The sequence below is a fragment of the Anomalospiza imberbis genome, chromosome 7 (genome assembly GCF_031753505.1).
Source record: "Anomalospiza imberbis isolate Cuckoo-Finch-1a 21T00152 chromosome 7, ASM3175350v1, whole genome shotgun sequence".
NCBI classification, from domain to species: Eukaryota; Metazoa; Chordata; class Aves; order Passeriformes; family Viduidae; genus Anomalospiza; species Anomalospiza imberbis.
Genome location: NC_089687.1, coordinates 2,024,910 through 2,042,148, shown reverse-complemented (window position 1 = coordinate 2,042,148; position 17,239 = coordinate 2,024,910). Strand labels below are relative to the sequence as shown.

General features: G+C 46.1%; 1 protein-coding gene across 1 annotated transcript in view; it reads left to right on the top strand.

Moving 5' to 3' along the window:
- Positions 1–2,671: 2,671 nt before the first annotated feature.
- Positions 2,672–17,239, top strand: part of LYPD6 (LY6/PLAUR domain containing 6) — a 33,236-nt gene continuing 18,668 nt past the window's right edge. The window contains exon 1 of the mRNA XM_068196787.1: positions 2,672–3,218. The gene's annotated coding sequence lies outside the window, so the exon portion shown is untranslated. The remainder of the gene's footprint in view (positions 3,219–17,239) is intronic.

Genomic DNA, 17,239 nt, shown 5'->3' with positions numbered 1-17,239 from the left:
TCTCGATTTCTGTCAAACTTTCCCTCTTCCTGATGCTGTCCCAGAGCCTCGCAGCTCATTTTCCTTGTTTTGTTCTGATTGATTCGTGGGGATGATTCACAGGCTCTGAGAGCAGCAGACAGCTTGTCCTGTTCTATTCCTGGGGATAAATATGGAAATAATTAGGGTGTGTTATTAAATCCCATGCGTCAGGTGAGGCTTTTGGGTCCGAACCTTCTCAATGAGACATTTTGACTTCCTAATCTCCCTGCAGGACCACGAGGCTTTTGCAGCATTCCCCAAGATTTGCAGCCCTTCTAATCCTGGTTCTGGGTTGGGATTTCTTGATCTCTCTCAAACTTTTCCTCTTCCTGATGCTGTCTCACTGCTCCTTCTCACTAAAGCTCCTTGTTTTGTTCTGATTGATTCGTGGGGATGATTCACAGGCTCTGAGAGCAGCAGACAGATTGTTCTGTTCTACTCCTGGGGATAAATAGGGAAATAATTAAGGTGTGTTATTAAATCCCATGCGTCAGGTGAGGGTTTTGGGTCTGATGGATGATTTGAGCTGAGTCAGGAGGGTGTCTACCCTCTGTCAGCAATGCTCAGGGTCTGTTCCACTCTTCTAATCTCTGGAAGGAGATTTCTTTCCCTGCCCATCTATTTTTGGGATGAGGTCGGCTGTCACCTCCCTCTGGAGTGAACCACTGAAGATTTGCTGGGCCTCAGCCACTTCCACAGCTGCCACCTGATAAAGTCCAGGGAGATGCTTCCTTTAGCTAAAAGAGGGGAGATTAAATTGGATTTTAGGGAGGAATTCTTCCCTGTGAGGGTGGTGAGGCCCTGGTGCAGGGTGCCCAGAGAAGCTGTGGCTGCCCGTGGATCCCTGGAAGTGCTCAAGGCCAGGCTGGAGCAGCCTGGGATGGTGGAAGGTGTCCCCGCCCATGGCAGGGGTGGAATGGGATGAGCTTTAGGGTCTCTTCCAACCCAAACCAGTCTGGATTCTGGAATCCTTGGCCCGAACAATGCCCTGTCTCTGGGGCTGCTGTTCCTTCTTTCCCACATGGAATTCCCAGTTCCTACCCTCTCCATCCCAGTGCCTGCTCAGCACCGAGCTCTGGTCCTCCACACCCAGCTCTGACTCAGTCCTGACACCCAGATCTGGTTTTTAAATCTCCTGCCCGAGCAGTTCCTGGTCCAGAACCACCCCAGCCCTGCTCCTGCAGGGATCATTCCCTGCCCTCACAGAGATTTCTTCCTTATTCCCTTAAAGCTTTTCCCAAAACTTTTGATTCATTTTCTGTTCTTCTCGGCCTCATTCCAGTAATTTTTTCAAGTCCTCCGTCCTCCAGCCTCTATCTGAATTTTGGGACACAGTGGTCTGAGGAGGTCTGTCCTTGAGCCTGACTCGGTGCTCAATTCCACAGCATTTTTCATCCAAAAGCCTAAGGAATTTTTTAAAATTAATATTTGTGCTTTAATAAACCTAAAAGGAAAACCTGGACATCTCCGAGATGCTGTGTAGGTAAATAATAAGCAATTAATTCCATATTTGAGCCAGACTTTGCAGCTTTTTCAGGGAGTGATCAATGTTTATGTCAATAGAGAAAATTTTAGGAAAAGGTTCTTCCTCCAGATGGTTGTGAGGACTGGACTTGCTCCCCAGGGGATGGGCAAAGCCCCGAGGCTGCCAGAGCTCCAGAAATGTTTTGACAACACTCTCGGGAAGGATTTTTGGGGTATCCTGTGCAGGGGCAGGGTTTGGACTGGATGATCCTTGTGGATCCCTTCCAGCTCAGGATATTTTGGGATTCTGTGATGATAAATGACATTATGCAGAGGAGAGAGCGCGTGGCAGCGCTCAAAACCCAGAGGTCAGAAACGTCTCAGACCTGTCTGAGGGAGGTTCCATTTTGGAGATGCTCTTCCCATAAACATTGGAAGAGGAAGCAGGAGCAGCAGGGAGCAGGAAAGACCGGTGCTGCCGTGGAGCCCCTGATTTGTGTGCTGGGAGTGAGGATGGCAGTGGGAGAGAGGTGCTGGAGCTTCTCCCAGGAGCGTTCCTGCCTTTCTGAGCAGCTCTCAGCTGGCAGCCAGTGCTGATTTCATAGTAATGCTTTTTTTATGAATTGGTGCTTAGGCTGGTTTGAATACTTTCTGGTTTGAATACTTTCTGGTTTGAATACTTTACTTTCTGGTTTGAATACTTTCTGGTTTGAATACTTTCTGCATGACTAAATAATGTCCCGAAATAAATTAAATCGTGCTGTTAAACCTCAGCCTGTGTGTACAAATTGCCCTTCTTCAACGTTTTTATCTCGGAATTCTCAGGGAGGGGGCATCGCCTGTTATCTAAAAGCCACTTAGCCGAGCTGAGATGTGATGTCATGGTCTGGAAATACGTGGGGGTTTTTGAGCTCAGCTTGCCGGGACACAGACGTGACTTCGCTGTGATAAACCTCATTAACGTCCTTAAAACCTGCGAGCAGCAGAGATAACAGACCGCGCTGGAAGCTGGCTCGAGATGAAAGCCCGCAGCCCCGCAGCCGGAGCTGTGCTCGGGTGAAGCTTTCCGGAGCGCTGCGCTGGGATCCGCCGGGGATTCAGCGCCGGGGGGACGCTCCCGCCTGGAGCAGGGAGCTGGAGCTGCCCGCTGGCCCCCGCAAGAGCAGCAGCAGCCCCGCAGAGAGGAAAAACGGGAATAAGGTAATCCCACAGCCTGGAATGTTTGTGGTTCGCTCCGGGATGGCGCTCGCTCCTGGCTCGCAGGATTCCTCTCCTCCTCGGCTGCTAACTCCCTGTGCTTTTGAGCTCATCCTTTGCTATCCGTAGATTTTTTTTTTCTTTCTGGAACAAAGACAAGCAGGATAACCCGCTGATTGTTTGATCTGTCCACACCAGCCCGGAATAAAATCTCGTTTTTAATGAAGCACGAAGGAAAGCCGGAGCTCAGCACAATTCCCTGCCCGCCGGAGATCCTAATCTCGCCTTGCCAGCCGAGCAGAGCGGGCACTGCCGCTCCATGAGCCGGCCCCGGCAGGGAGGCGAGCCCAGTCTGCTCCCGCATCCCTGGCTCCAGCATTCCCGGCTCCAGCATTCCCGGCCCCTGCATCCCCGGCTCCCGCATCCCCGGCTCCCGCATCCCCGGCTCCCGCATTCCCGGCTCCCGGGCTGCCCCGGCCGCCGAGGGAGCGATGGAAAATCCCTGAGCCAGCGCCTGGAAAATCCGTGCGGTAAAGGTACGTCCCTGTCTCTGTTTCACCCCCCAAATCCCTTCTTTCTACCGCCTTTCCCTCTTGTTTTCTCCCTTGTTTTCCCTCTTCTTTTCCCTCTTGTTATCCCTATTGTTTTCTCCGTTGTTACAGCGGAAAAAAGCGATTCTTTTTTTAGTGGAGAAGTCACTCGGGTTGACACGTGCTTAGCAAAACAAACCCGTGCCTGTGCGGAGTTAAAGGGAAAATGTCCATTTTCCCTTCGCTCAGCCCTGGCCCGGCGATTCCAGCCGGATTTGGGGACTCCTCGCTCCCCTCCAGGAGCAGAACCGGCCCCGCGGGATGAGCCCAGGGATGAGCCCCGGCATCAGCCCCGGGTGGAGCCGGAGGGATTTTCCAGGAGCCCCTCGTGTTTGGAAGCCGCCCTTCCCTTCCAAACACCCCTTCTCCCCCCAAACTCCCGGTTTTTTGGAGTCACGGCCACAGGAGAGGGTTCTCCGGTGTTTTTGGCTCCCCAGAGGTGATGGAGGCGCTCCCGGACTGGTCCTGCCCCGCTCCCCAGCGGGGCTCTGGGGTTTGGCAGGAGGCTGGGAGTGTGGTTATCATTATTTTTAATTCATTTTCTGAGAGCCTCTTTATGGAAATGGGGCTCTTCACAAGTTGTTTTCCGAATGAAAGCAAAGGGAATAATTGTATTTGTTGGGAGTAAAAGAGAGTCACGGTGCTGCTGCTGCTAAAGAGCTTCCTGCTCTTCTTCCCTGTTAATTAAAAACACTGCTCTCTAAAAGATCATGGAATATTTTGGGTTTGAAGGGATCTTAAAGCTCATCCCATTCCAATCCCTGCCATGGGCAGGGATGCCTTCCCCTGGTTGCTCCAAGCCCCATCCAGCCTAGCTTTGGATTAGATTAAATTAATAATTAAATGAATTTCATAGATAAATAATTGTGTTTCCAGTTGCAGCCAGTGTATGTGCTCTTTCCTTCTTAAGTGGAGGGAATATTACCAATGTCTTAAAAATTATTAAATTCTATTCCTAAATATCACTCGCCAATACAATGAACGGGATAATTTTTTTCTATATGCACATAATTTGTGCTGTATTTTGGGAATTTTTACTTGGCAATGGGCACGGGCAGGTATGAAAACCTGCCCCAACTGTGGGAGTCCCTGCAGGAATATCCATCATTTGTAGTCCACATTGGTTGATTTTTCCAGTGTCATGAGCCCAGGCTGTGGTTCATTTTTTAAAATCACTTCAAGATCATTTTCAGGCCACACCAGCTGCTGGGCTGGTGGATTGGGAACTTCCAGTGGGCAGAAATGGCAAAATAAATGCATTTTCTATATTAAAAAAATAATTATTCTGTCACTTGAGAGAGCTTGTTCTGTGGGAATTGGTGTAAACCACAGAGATCCCGGGGGAAGGGGGTGGAAATCCCTGGTGTGACCTTTAGAACAACCTCTGCAGGATTTTTCCCTACTTTTATTGCTGTGGAAAAGCCATTTTGCACTGAGATAGGAGGACCTGGCTGGCTCAGAGCTGGCGCTGGCGCTGTCAGGAGGTCAGGCTTGCTCCAGCCTCGCGGAATCCTCGTGGACTTCAGAGCTGTGCGTTATTTTCCTGCTGTGGAAACTCGGTGGCCCCGTTCCCTCTGCAACCGGCACTGGAAGCAGCACAGGAAAATATAAATGTTGATATTTTTGCTTGGCTGTAGTCAGTGCTGAGCTTGCAGGGTCCAGCCCTGCGAGGGACGAGGGGTGGGGATGAGGTTTCTCCACCAGATCCGTGTTTTCTAGGCAGCGGAACGAGCTGAAAACAAATCCTCTGTGAGACAAAGGATCCCAAAATGATTTAGCTCATTAGGACTGCTGGGATAAAATGATTCCCAACATCCACTCATCAGTTATGCAAACACCAAGGACGGGGTTTAGCCAGGCTTGCCCTCGGTTCTAACCCCGCTGCCTCCCTACAGCCCCAGGAGGTGCCAGCGTGGAGGGAATCCAACCCTTCCCATTCCCATTGGATTATTTTTTAGGCCAGTGCTGACATAAAAACGTCTGAAAAGTCCTCCTGGCCGTGTTACAGTGGGAGGCTTGTTCCCTGTAAATCTAAAACTTTATTTATGCGTCAGCGATCCGCTGGTTCCATTATTTGGCGCTCGCGTGTCTGATCTCCAGGCTGATTTCCTGCCACTCTCTGGTGTAAAAGTAAAGGATAAGTTACAACAGAGCTTGGAAACTGAATAAATTATTTGCTTCCAGCCCTGCTCATCAGCAGGCTTGGGGTTTTCCAATGGAAACCCAAGTTGCATCCCACGATTTGTCGATCAATCCAGTTTCTCCCGGCCTGGATGAATAAAGGCATTCGAGGAGCACTAAAAATAAACGCCGGACATCCCTCAAGATGATTTTTAGGACCTGAGGGCAGGAAGTTCTGACCCCCCTCCTTTTCCTACCCCGTTTTGCTCCTCATGTCTGTCAGATTGATGTGATGGAATGGGCAGAGCGAGTCCTTGGGGTCAAGTGATCCAAGGGCCGAGCTTGGCTGTGGAGAACTCGGGAGAGCTGGAAGTGTCTGCTGGTGCTGCTGATGGTCTGGCTCCAGAAAACTCACTCAGGGAGACCTATTTAGTGAAAATGAACTCATTTAGCTCGAAAACAAACTGTTATTTCAGCCCTGGGGCAGCTGACGCGGGCCCTGGGTGAAAGATGCCGTGTCTGCCTTGCTGATTGGGATCTTTGGAAAGAGATCTTGGCTCGGTGGGAGCACTAAAAGGAGGTGGCGAGGTAGGATTTCTGGTGGCTCTTTGCCACTCTGGAGAGATTTTTACCTCAGACAATCCCTCCTTGTGGTGTAATGGGAGAGCAAGGGCAAAAATACAAATAAAACCCATGATTATACCACCACTTTTTAAAAACTATTTTGAATTCCATGATTTTTTTTTTTTTTTGTAGTTTGAACAACAAGATTTGCTGGAAATCCATATTTTTTTCTTACAAAGTGAATAACTCCTCATTTTTTTTTCCTGTCCTTAGACCCATTTTGCCCCTGGTGAGTTTTCTGTGTTTTTTGTGGCGTGGTGTGACCTACTCAGAGAGGAGTAAAGTCCTTATCCCTCCATGGCCATATGTTCCTAGAAATCATCATCCTTTTCTGTCAGGGCCGTTATTTGGGCTCTTCCCTGTCCACTTTGTTGTCCCTGCTTGAGTTTTTATAAACCTGCTGTGGAAACTTTATGGGCTTCACAGGAGAAATGTGTGTCTGGAGGCAGGACTCCTTCCCCACCAACAATAAAGTATTGTTAACCCCATAAAAATCTATTTTGGACATCTGTACACCAAATAAACCCACGGCGTATCCCTTGGCACGCATTAAAAAGGGGAAAAAACCCAGTATAAATGGCCGTTTGTTCATTGCCCAGTTGTGCCTACGTGATCCCAGCTCAGCTCCTTCTCCAGTGATTCCCTGTGAATCCACAATATTCCCATTTATGGGGCTGCCAGCGGTGCCAGGGCAGGGAGTTAAGAGTGGGGCTCTCTCCCAAGGGATGCTGCAGATGCTCTCAGCAGGAGCTGCGCCTCCTCCCCGGGCTTGGCTTCGCTGGAAGACTCAGGAAATCCTCAAAGTTGGGATGGATTTGGGATGATGACATAAAATTTCCCTCCTGCTGCTCCGTTGGTGTGTATTCCTGAGTAAGCTCTTCCAGGGGTTTCCTAATTTTATATATAAATTGCTAAATATTCTAAGTAAGTTGCTAAATATTCTATATAATCTGCTAAATATGCTATATAAATTGCTAAATACTCTATATATAAAGCTAAATATGCCATATAAATAGCTAAATACTCCATATAAATTGCTAAATATTCTATATAAATTGCTGAATATACTAGATAAATTGCAAAACATTCTAGATAAAGTACAAATTTTATATATACAGCTAAATATGTCCTATAAAGAGCTAAATGCTCTATATAAATTGCTAAATATTCTGTATAAACTGCTAAATATTCTACATGAACTGCTAAATATGATAGGAAAAGACGAGAGGAATTACCTCACTTGCAATTAAAATTTTATCATGTTTTCCTTTTATGCCTTTTCTTTGTTTAATGCCAATTATTCCTGTATTTTATCCAGTTCTGGGTGTGTTGTGGTTAAATTTGAGGTGGGTTTGTTTTTGTTTTTTTTTTTTTTGCTTTCTCTTCCTCTACAAGTGCCTTTAATAGAATTACATAAATTACATAAATTCCTCTCATGGAATTCTGCCTGCAATTATTTCCTATCAGTCAGCCCTGAGCTTTTGTGTGGCTCTGCTTTCATCTCCTGAGCTGCTGTGCAGACAAATTACGACTCTCAGGCAGGTGCCTGAGTCGCTGTGGGATGATCCCTGTGGATACTGCAGGCATTTGCCTGGAAAAATGGGAAGGGAAATATTTCAGCATCAGGCAGGTTGCAGAATTCCTGGGGTTTGTCCCGAGGAGGGAGTTGCTGTGCTAAAAAAAAAAAAAAAAAAAAGTATAAAACCACATTAACAGAGGAAATTATTGGGATTTGGGATTGGTTTGCAGTGCAGGGAATAAAAGGACTCTGGAAAAGGGGAGGTCATGGAAGGAGAGTGTTTATGCTGAAGGCTGCACACTCCTAATCTTGCCTATATTTGAGCTTATCAAATGTGGGTTTTAAGTGTCCTGGGGCAATTTTAAAAAAGCCCTCAAAAATATATTTTCTCAGGAAATTTCGTGAACTGCTGCTGTTAGTCCTTATTAATTAATTTATTTATTTGCTAACTGATTACGTTCTCCTCCGAAATAGCTGGAAATTTTTAACTCAGCCCCTGTTCCCTTTCACTGTTATCATTCCTTTATCCAGGCAGAGATTCCCAGCTGGAGTCACCTCGCAGGGGGAGTCCTGTGTTTTCCAGCTCTGCTGCTGGAGTGCAGTCGGGGTGATTTCAGCTCACTGTCCTTCTGTGCCACAAAATTCTGGCTCCTGTTACGGAAATCAAGAATTTTTTGGGTCTGGCTGGGGGAGGGAAGGGCTTGACAAGCTCATTTTTGGAGATTCATCAGCTGTAGGATGGATTTTTAATGTAAATATTGTGTCTCTGGAAGAGAAGGTGGAGTTACGCCATAAGTACATGCCACAAAGTCACCTGAAAATGAGGTTGGTAGGAAGAAGAAAGACAATCAAACCAAAATATTCTCCATTAAACCTCTGGATTTCTCTTTGGCAGCTCCTGTAGATTTTAATTTATTTGTTGTTTCACATCAACAAACACAATTTTTGAATAAACGAAGCAAATTCCGTCGGGTTGCTCTTCAGGAGTTATTTTTGAGGAATTGAATAAAACACTTCGAAAAAACTTGAAAAAACACTCATTAAAATTTATTAATAAACTAAATTTGGGCAGATGTGCTTCAGCAGTGTTCCCAAAGAGCCCTGGTGGGACAGGGAACAATGGCTCTTGTCCCCAGAAGAATGGGAGCCCTTGATGAAATGTCAGCATCTCCAGACCTCGCTCTGTGCATCTGCTGCTCAAGTCATGGGGTCTCGTGGGCTTTCCTGGCCAGAATCCCAAACGGTAGCACTTTAATTCCACATCCCAAATATTGATTTCACAGGGGCTCTGCACGTGCAATTTATTTAGAGTTGATTTGTGTATTTGTAGAAATGATATTTGTTTGAGTGTCCCCACATAAGGCTTGTGGTAAATCTAAATACAAGAAATAAAATAGACCATTTGAACTTTTGGTTTTTTTAGATTTTTTAATGAATTACTCTGGTTTTTATACAAATTTGGCCTATTCTGTTGTGTTATTATCTATATTTAAATATTTAACAGGGTTGAATTTATTTTTGCACATTTTATTTTCTCTACACCTACCAAACTCTTTGTTTTTGTGCACAACCAGCCTTTCCAAACCTTCAATATTTCTCCAAAGGGAGTTTGTTTTCCTGGGATTCTTGTGCTCCTATAACAGGATTCTAAAGCCAAACCAGTGCGGGGCTGGATTTCATAGAAATCCCGCCTGCTTTTAGGGCTCTCCTTCTTCCCAGACGTACATTTGGGGCTAAACTGCTGGGGAAGCAGATGCCAGTCTGCAGATATTAAGAGTTAAAATCTCTTGAGATGTCTTCATGCTCTTAAGGAGCTTCCAGCCCTCTCCAGGAAGATCCGCAGGGCCGGTGAGGGCGGTGCCGGCGCCGGAGGAGAGGGTGAGCGCGGGGTTGGGATCCAGCCTTGGGAGCCATCCATAAATACCCAATTTGGACCCTTGGGATACCCACTGGGATCTTGTGGAGGCGTTTATCCAAGGAGGTTATTTGGTGGATAAGAGTTTTTTGGGGTATCCATGGTGGTAGGAGCGAGGAGAGGTTTGTGGGGAGTGAAAACGTTGCGGGTTCCTCACATCCCAAGGAAAGGTGAAGTGGCCTTGTCCTCATTTTACCTCCTGTCTCTGCTGGGTGATGAGCGTATGTCCATCCATAGATAAATATACAAAAAATACATCTAAAATATCTAATTTATCCACCTAAAATATCTATTTTATCCATCTAAAACATCTGTTTTCTGTAACTCTATAAAACCTGTACACAAATACAGACATCTCTGAATTGGTCAGTTGGCCTTCAAGGATGGAGAAGGTTTTAGAGTTGTTTTTTTTCAGTTGCATTTAAAGGATGGAAGTTTCACTGCTGTTAAGTTGTTTTCAGCTTGTATCTACCAAGCCATGCACTGCTCAAACATTTAATAGGGTACAAAGCATCTTTGGGGCATTTAACAATGTTTTAAAAATTAATATCACCATCATATTTTTTTTTCCAGATAACAGAGATTTTAAACAGCTTCTGCCTTGGGTTTAGATCTAATATTCAAGTGGGAAAAAGGAAAGACGTGCTTTTTTCAGTGGTTTTTGTCCTCAGGAGTGTTTCTGTGTGTGATTGCTTTATGGAGCAAATTTTAATTGAGGCAACCAAGAGTGTTGTTAAATGAATTAATATTTAGCTGCTTTGAGTTTTATATCCACTAAAATATTTTATCTGGAAATGAAATTTGGTGTTGTTTGGTTTGGTGTTCAGACAACAAGGCCTTGGCTTTTTGGAACTGGCAAAATAAAAATCTTGAGCAGTTTAACAGCAACATTCCCAGCTCCAATGTCTGTGCCCCATGCCTGAGGAGGCTTCTCTTTACAACTTTGGGTCTTATCCTGGTTTGTAATTCCATTTTTTTCTGCGGTTGGGACACTTAAAAGTTTTCTCTCTTTCTTTCTTTCTTTCTTTATCTGTTGGATTTTGGGATTTTTGGGTTTTTTGGTGTCTAGTGAGGTGCTGATGAGAGTGCAGGGTTTCCTTGGCTGAGGTAGCTGGAGGATATTCCCATCATGAAATATTCATTAATTTCCCAACCTCCCCTTCCTTTCCAGCCTGGCCAAATGCCCTGATGGATCCAATGAGATGTTGTGTAATTTGACAAAATCCTCTCTTCCCTCGGAAACCATACTGAAAATGGGATCTGAAGGATGAAAAAGGGGAAAATAAGCAACACCACAGGCTGGATCCAGCTGCTTTTTTCCCTGTCTGCAGTGAAAGGGGACTGGGGGAACCATGGGTTGGGATTTGGTGGTAGGATTTGAGGTGGGAAACCCCTGTGGATGGAGCTGGGCCTTGTTTCTCCCCTCACCTTGAAAGTTGGCTGGCAGTAAAACTTTTTAGCACTTCCAATAATTGAAAAGTCCTGACTTCCTCGCTGGAATTAAATGCCTTTTAGTGGATTAGATTGAATCACATCCACTAAGAGCTTGATCATCTGCCAGCTCCGAGAGTTGGGCCAAAGCTTTGTAAATTAATGAGCTCAAGGTGATTAGGACAGGTTGGGTGCTTTGGACGCTGCACCAAATTGTCCCCGTGCAAGGTGTGGAGCTCTGGGCGTCTGTCACTTCTTTTTCCCATTTTCATTTGGATTCCTTGGCTGGGAGGGGGTTTTGGGAAGGGATTTTCCTGGCTTGGCTGCCAAAACCATGAAGGGAGCTGTGTGATGCCACATGAAAATTATGTTGAGGTCCCAAAAGTAGAAGCAGCATTATAACCACACTTGTTGCTGGGATAATTCCAATTCCAGTCTCAATCCAAGGATATTTATCCTTAGATCCAGGATCAATCCACAGGATGTTTTATGGGAAGAGGAAACACCTGAAACCTCTGTGGGAAGGGGTTTTTAAGTCTTGCAGTCACGTTTTTGTGTGAATGGAGAAATGCCTTGGAACAAATATGTTGTGTGGGATTTTCACAGAGTTTTGTGGACACCGGAGCATCTTCCCCACGGATTCTTGGCTCAGAGTCAAGGAGAGGAACTGAGCTTTTATTGTCCAGCAGGGCGAGTTGTGGGGATGGCTTTTAGCACACACTTTATCTGTAATTTCTTTCTAAAAATGTGGTGACCTGCAGTAAAATGTGGCTTTCCTTGGAGGCAGGGAAGACTCTGGTGTTTCCTAAACTCTCAGGTGATGGAAAAATGAAAAGTGTGCACATCCAAGTTCACACTAGTGTTTGTGGTCCCAAGGACGGTTTGATGGATTTGAGAGTGAAGGCCTCGTTCCCAAGGCTGATCCCACACCTGCCTGCTGCTTTGCATCCTGCATCTTCAGGAAATGAGAGCAATTCCAAACCACTGAGTTTAGTTTTGTCCTGTTTGCTTTAAAATTCCTGATAATTATGTTCATTGATGCCAGTGTTTACCTTCAGTTTTTCTTTCTGATCAACATCCACGGAGGAGGGCTGGAATTAGAGAATTCTTTCCAATCCAAACCATTCCATAACTCATATTATCATTGCTTTGCCAAGGACATTCTTCCTCACAGTCCTTCTCGTGTTTCTCTGAGCACAGTTTATGCTGTTGGGTATCAGAAGCTTTCTGGAGGGAGGATTATTTTCAAGGTGATCTGTCCTGAAAAGATTCCATGTGCTTGCTTCCAGCAGCTGTCAGCAGGATCTGGGAGGGCTGGGCAAGTGCTCTTGGGTCTGTCTGAGCTCTGTTGGATTTTTCATGTTATTTTGAAGTGTTTTGGGTAAGAATTTAATATCTGCTTGTTCTTTTCAAATCCAAAATTCCTACAGCTCACCCAACTGGATAATACAGCACTTCCTGAGTTTGTTTTGGGTCTCTGATGTGTAAAATTGAGCACTGAGATTGCTTAAAGAAAACATCACCATCAGCAGGTCTTTGGCTGTTGGTGGTGAGAGAGAAATCTCCTGAGCCCAGCCATTCATGGGTGGAACCTTCTGTGGCAAATCCTGGGGTGAGAATTTGGATTATCCCTCAGGTGGGACCCCACCTGCAGAGCTGCCTCCAGCTCTGGGTCCAACATCAGAAGGTGCTGGAGCAGATCCAGAGGAGGCCATGGAGCTGCTGCAGGGCTGGAGCCCATCTGGAGCCAGGCTGGGAGAGCTGGGGGTGCTCAGCTGGAGAGGAGAAGGCTCCAGGGAGAGCTCAGAGGCCTGGGAATGTTCCCCTGGAGAAGGGAAGGATCCAGGCAGAGCCCAGAGCCCCTTGCAGGGCCTGAAGGGCTCCAGGAGAGCTGGAGAGGGACTGGGGACAAGGGCTGGAGGGACAGGACCCAGGGAATGGCTCCCACTGGCAGAGGGCAGGGATGGGTGGGAGACTGGGAACTGGGAATTCCTGGCTGGGCTGGAATTCCCAGAGCAGCTGTGGCTGCCCCTGGATCCCTGGAAGTGTCCAAGGCCAGGCTGGAGCACCCTGGGATGGTGGGAGGTGTCCAGGTTGGAGCTGGATGATCCCCAGGTCCCTTCCCACCCAAACCATCCCATTGTGTCTCCAGCTGTGAGTGGAGGCTGCATCTCCCACCCCATTCTGTGTGCTCCAGCTTTGGGAAATGAGCAGCTCCTTGGGAATGGCTGGGCTGGGAGCTTCTGCCAGGACCTCCCTGCATCTCTGCCCTGATTCAAACACAGCCACATCCCGAAAGAGCCCACACTGGGTTTCTGCTCCGCGCGTGCCGGAGCTGATGCGGTGATAAGGTGGGAGCTGTGCCTGGAGCTGGACATGGAGATTCCTGTGGACCCTCAGGGTAGCACTGGAAAAATGCTCTTTTGTTCCCAGTTTTGCACAGGAAGCTCATTTTGGCTTCTTTTAATATCACAGCTCGATCTGGCAGGGAGTCAGAACTTCAGCTCCATGAGCTCATATCTCTGGCACAGAGCGTGGCTTGGAGCTCCACAAGCCAGCCCCTGATAATAAATGAAAAATGTGAAGTATCTGCAAGTCTGTCATAACAGGAGAAGGTTGTACAGCACATTTTTTATTTCTTCTCTTCCGTTTCGAGGTGAAAATTTAATTTTTCTGAGCTGTGATCAAGATTCCAGAGGATGAGCAAGCCAGGGGGGGAAGTTCTGGGTTTTGCTCTGTCTCCTCCGTGGCTGTTGGGGCTGAAAATCCACCTGATCTCCCAGAGTGGTGCCTCCACCTGGGCTGGGATCTGCTGATTTATCAGGGAATTGGAGCCATGAGGGGTGAATGAATGAATATTTTCATATTTATTTTCATGTTTATGGCTGCCTTCCATAAATTTATGAAGGGATCTTAAAGCTCATCCCATTCCAGCCCCTGCCACGGGCAACTTCCACTATCCCAGGCTGCTCCAAGCTCTGTCCAACCTGGCCTTGGAATTTTACTTTATTTTTATTGTTTTCCTTTTGGTATTTTTAAATTATTATTTACTGAAAAACTCTAAAGGAAAGACTTAAAATATTGATTATTTCCTATTCTGAGGCAGACAATTTTCACAGCCAGGCTGGGCAAAATTTTAGGATTTAAGGTGTGGAAGAAACAAATTCCCTGTGGGGGATGAGACTTTTCCTGCTTATCTGTTAATTCTGTTGCATAGAAGGCCTGGATTATAAACACAAAACCAAACTGTTGAAACTCCTCTTTGTTATTTTATTTTAATTTATTTCTCTGACATTTTGACCTGGAGCATTGCTCCAGGTCAGGTGATTCTGGTAAACAAAGAGCACACACCTGAGCAGAGGTGGGAAATTGTTCCCTAATTAATTCCTGGTGCTCCTCCCACTGCTGGGTGACTTTAAAGGAGCTCAGGGAGATCCGGGTCCCTGGTTTGGTCCTGCTCACCTCATCCTGCTGCTCTGGAGCTCTTTGGTTCCCTGTCCTCTGCACAAAGGTAGATTTTAAAATCACTTTTTGATTTATGAAAGGTTTTTATGGAGAAGATGAGGGACTTGGATGGTAAAGGAGGAGTTGGGACTGCCCTGCATGGGCTCCAGTGCTTGGGAGCCCAAATTAATTAATTCAGGAATTGTGGTGCTCAGAGTTGTGGCCTCAGCTATGAGTTTGTGGGTAGAGCGGCACTGGAGGTAGGAGGGCTCAGGATTTTGGGTGGATTCCAAGATTTCTGCAGGATCTGGGTCCTGTGGGAGCTGCTCCCACTCAGCCTTTGCAGGAGGATGCTCTTCTCCCTGAATCCTCAGGTTTTGGCTTTTCTATTTTTCAGGCTCTGTGCTGCTTTAGTGTGCAGCTCTGGGCTTCACATTCAGTGTTGCTGAGCTCTCTGCACAGAGCAGGGAGACAAAACAATTCCTTCTCCAGCTGGGCACCAAGGACAAATGATCCCAATCCCAGCCCAGGAGCACAAACACCGTGGGCTGGAGAGAGAAAAACAAGCAGGATGGGACTCGATCACCTAAAGCTGGAACTGGACAATGAACTGCAATGTGCCAATGGAGCAGAGCTGATCCCAGTGAGAGCCCCCGGGAGCGCTCGTGCATTTTGGGACCATTTGGGTTCATCTTGGGTGCAGCCCTGGCTGGGCTCTGGTGCTGCCCAGGGTGGATCCATGGAGGAGATCCTTTTCATGGATCCCTGTTTTATTCTTTTACTTCATCTAGCCTCTGCTCCGGGGCAGCCTGCTCAAGGCATCATCCCCGCTCAGGGTCCCAGTGGCCCTCTGGAGCTGGGATTTGAGGCCAGTGGGAGCTTTCCTGCTGATTTCAAGGAAAACAGAGCAGCTTAAGTGTCTGTCAATGAGAATTTCATGTTTCCACCTGGTTTTGGTGCCCTTTATGTTGAAATATATTAGCAAATCTTCCTGACTTCCACTGGGCAGCCTGGGCTGGGGCCTCACCACCCTCACGGGGAGGATTTCTTCCCAGAATCCCATCTAATCCTACTGTCTTTTAGTTTAAAGCCAAAGGTTGTGGCTGCCCCTGGATCCCTGGCAGTGCCCAAGGCCAGGTTGGACACTGGGAGCAGCCTGGGACAGTGGAAGGTGTCCCTGCCATGGCAGGGGATGGAACTGGATGAATTTTAAGTCCCTTCCAATCCAAACATTCCGCGACTCCTTGGATTTTATATTCTAATACGAATTATGATATTAAAATATAGGATAATTCTAATAATATGCAATTAGCCATAAAAACAAATTATAATATTTTCATATAGAATCATTGCAACCAGCTCTGACACACTGGCACTGCCAGCTGCAGTCATTTCCATTTCTGGTCATTTCCAACTATGACCAGAGCTGACCTCACTCCTGAGTTGGCTGGAAGTGCTCAGTGCTTGGTGCTCACAGAAAGAAGAAAATTAATTTTTCTAAATATCTTTCTTCCCTCATTAGTTTGAGATATTTACATAATTAGACATCATGGAAATTAAAGCAGTGTTTCAGTGCCAAAAACTGTTGGTGAGCCTGGTCATTGTATTAGCAAGTAATCTATATTTTTATCTATAATATCCTTGGAAAGGCCATCATTCCCTAAAGGAATCCTGGCCTGATTGATTTTTTTCATGAGGCCTCAGTGATGTATAAAAAAACCTAATTAAAATAGTGGCACAAAAAATAATTTGGAATTCCTTTTAGCACACCTGTTTCCATGTATTCTCTGGACCAATGGGATTTTTGAATTCCTAGTCCATTTTCTAGTTAGTCTCTTGGCTTTAAGGGAGCAAATTTTCATCATGCTTTAATCTAAGCTGTTTTAATTTAAGTTTTTTTTCTTTTCTGTGATGTTGTGTACTGGCCAGGTTGTGCTCTCTGCTCTGTCTTGCACAGGCTGTGCTGAGCCAGGGGCAATCCTTTGGTATTCCCAAGTTTCCTTCACCCTTCTGGGGGTGGTTTCTCAATGATTAGGGAGCTAAAAAATAAATATAGTAAAATATAATGATGCCGGTGTATTGCTTGAATTGGAAATCAAAACTGTACAAAGCTTTGGTTCAAATATTTCAGATTTAAATGGGTTTATTTTGTCTTAAATATTCCTTTGTGTTTGTTGTGGTAAAACATGGAAGTGCTGTGGAATGACTTTCTTGGAAGCCTCTTTTCTCCCAAGGAAAAGCGGGAAGAGGTGCCCTGGGAGGGTCATTATTTACAGTGGTATTTGTTACTGTCAGCATGGAAATAATTGGCAGAAAAGGTCGATTTGTGAGAAATCAGCAGCTGGAAATCTGTATATGTTCAACGTTTCCCTGGTCAGACACGGATTCCTCCATGAATTCGGGGTAGGATGAGAGCGGAGATCAGATCTAATGAAAACCAGTAAATCACAGGGAACATGTCAGTGGAGACAGGGGGAAAGTTATGGAATTCCAGGTGATTCATGAGGGAAAATGAAGCCCTGGTGAAATCATGGGGGTACATTTTTAAAAGCTTTTGTGCTTTTAGCAAGTTCTGGGGGTGAGTGTTTGAGGCAGATGAGTTGGAGCATGACTTTGAGGGATTCTTCGTGTAAGATAACATCTCTGAGCTGGCAGACTCCTGAATTCCTGGTCATATTCCAAAAAAACCTTGGGAAAGTGGACTTGGTAATGCCAAGGGGATGAGGCATTCAGATCTAGCACGGGGCAGGGCAGATGAGGAGAGCTTTAAAGTTTAATTAACACCAAGGAGGGGCTCGGTTTTAATTGATGAGCCACAGAAAGCTTCTGTTTTCCTCATTTGGTTATGGGGTGAGGTGGAAAGAGATGTGGTGTTTCCAGAGCCTAAAGGGGCTCCAGGAGAACAGGAGAGGG